At 39.3% G+C, this 2,106-nt stretch overlaps 1 protein-coding gene across 1 annotated transcript in view; it reads left to right on the top strand.

The window, feature by feature from the left end:
* LOC104984165 (dedicator of cytokinesis protein 11-like) overlaps positions 1 to 2,106 on the top strand; it is a 16,532-nt gene that overhangs the window by 4,446 nt on the left and 9,980 nt on the right. The window lies entirely within an intron of this gene.

Here is a 2,106-nt window from a genome sequence, read left to right as displayed (position 1 = left end):
GGTAGTCCTGGCCTCAGGAGAAGTTCTCAGGAAAGTTTGAAATGATATTTCCTTTCCCTCTCTGTTTCCTTCCCTGCATTTGGCAGAAGCATGGAAACTCCTTTCCCTGGTCCTAAAGCTGAATCCAAAATAATAGAGTCAGTAAATACTTGGTGGAGACAGTGGTGGGTTTTCTCCAAATGAAACACATTTTTCAAGACATTGGTTCACCGTTTCTCCTCTTCTCTTCCCTCTTCAGATTTGCCAGAGCTACAGTTCCAGCTGTTTAGTGTCAGACCTCAAGGGAGCAACCAGGGCTGTTAAATCTCTCTCTCAGTACTTCTTTGGAATAGTCATTAAAAAACAATTACCAGGTCACGTTAGCAAGCACAGTTAAAGATGAGGCACTTCAACACATTCGCAGAACTGCTGAGAGGGAAGTGTCTATATGGAGTGCCCTTTGGTGAGCAAGTGTAGGGGACTCCAAATACCCACAGGAGGAAAAGTTGGATGTTTAAGAATATACTGTCCTCTGGGTTCACTCTATAGCAGATGATGTGGAATGGGAGCCATACTTCCTGGGTTTGCATCTCAGCTCTGTCATTTACCAGCCATGGGATATGGGGCAAGTGACTCAAAGCCCTTGTCTTGGTCTCCTCATCTTTACAAGCTGATAGTCCCTGTCTTCTAAGGTTGTGAGGGCTGAGCAGATTCGTTTGTGGAGAGTATTTATGATACTACCTGGGTCAGTAAATGTTAGCTCTCATTAACTCAGTTTTATGATTCCTGGCCTCTAGGACTTGGAGGAAAAATGAAATGAACCACTGAAAACACTGGCTGCTGTTGATAAATGTGTTTCCTGTGCTTGATTTGAACAGAATCTCAGCCACCTGTGACAAATTTGAGTGTTTCTGTTGAAAACCTCTGCACCATCATATGGACATGGAATCCTCCTGAGGGAGCCAGTCCGAATTGTAGTCTAAAGTATTTCAGTCATTTTGGCAACAAACAGGATAAGGTAAGTTTTCTGGAACAGATCACACTGATAAGGTAAAGTGATCAACTGTGAGTTGGAGCTAAGAATGAGCTACATTCTAATCTCACTTCAAAGTGGGGTTTTTAGAGTCGTGTCCAAATTTTTTTTTTTTTCACTTGCATCTTTTTTTTTTTTAATTTTTTTTATGTGGAAAATTATGAAAACAACTATGTCCAAAACTGAACATCAGAAAATATTTGCTAATCAAATACAATTGAGGTTATTAATCTCTTAGGAAATATTAGGTATCGTTGTCTAGTAGGCACTCCATAAATAATTAATTATGTTAAAATTAGTTCCTATAGGCACTCCATGAATAATTAATTATGTTAAAATTGGTTTCTGTGTTGTTGCCTGAAGCATTGTATTTATATAAGACTCTCAGTTTCTCAGGGAATTTTCTCATTTACCATCCATTAATCACATGCACAGGTAGATATGCAAGATCTATGTGTTGCCAAAGAAAATAGCCATGACAGGTGGGATTGACTAAAAGATTCCCTGATGTTTGAGGAAAAATGAGAGAAACTTTCAGCTTTTCCCAGTTGGATGTGCAACCAATTTCAGTGAATTTTTGTTAACAAGATTTCAGATTCTTTATGATAATCGTATTTAACTTAAATTTCTCTTAAGAGCCTTATTGGTTTGTAGCCCCTTATAATTGACAGGTTCCTCAAAGCATCATATTGTCTGTTCAGAACTGTTTTATACCTGTATACACTCCTTGGTTTCTGCATCTGCAGACTCAACCAACTACAGGTGGAAAATATTCAGGAAAAAAAAAAAATCCCAGAAAGTTCCAAAGCAAAACTTGAATTTTTCAAACTGTCAACTATTTCCATATCATTTACATTGTACTAGGTATTATAAGTCATCCAGAGATTAAGTATAGGAGAGGATTTAAGTATAGGGCAGAGGTCATATGCAAACACTGAGTGAAGTGAGTGAGGAAGTCGCTCAGTCCTGTCCAACTCTTTGCGACCCCATGGACTGTAGCCTACCAGGTTCCTCCGTCCATGGGATTTTCCAGGCAAGAATTCTGGAGTGGGTTGCCATTTCCTTCTCCAGGAGATCTTCCCGACTCAGGGATT

This window comes from Bison bison, unplaced genomic scaffold, assembly GCF_000754665.1.
Source record: "Bison bison bison isolate TAMUID 2011002044 unplaced genomic scaffold, Bison_UMD1.0 scf7180017863930, whole genome shotgun sequence".
Lineage (NCBI taxonomy): Eukaryota > Metazoa > Chordata > Mammalia > Artiodactyla > Bovidae > Bison > Bison bison.
Note: the sequence above shows the minus strand (reverse complement) of the source record. Positions and strands in the feature narration are given on the sequence as shown.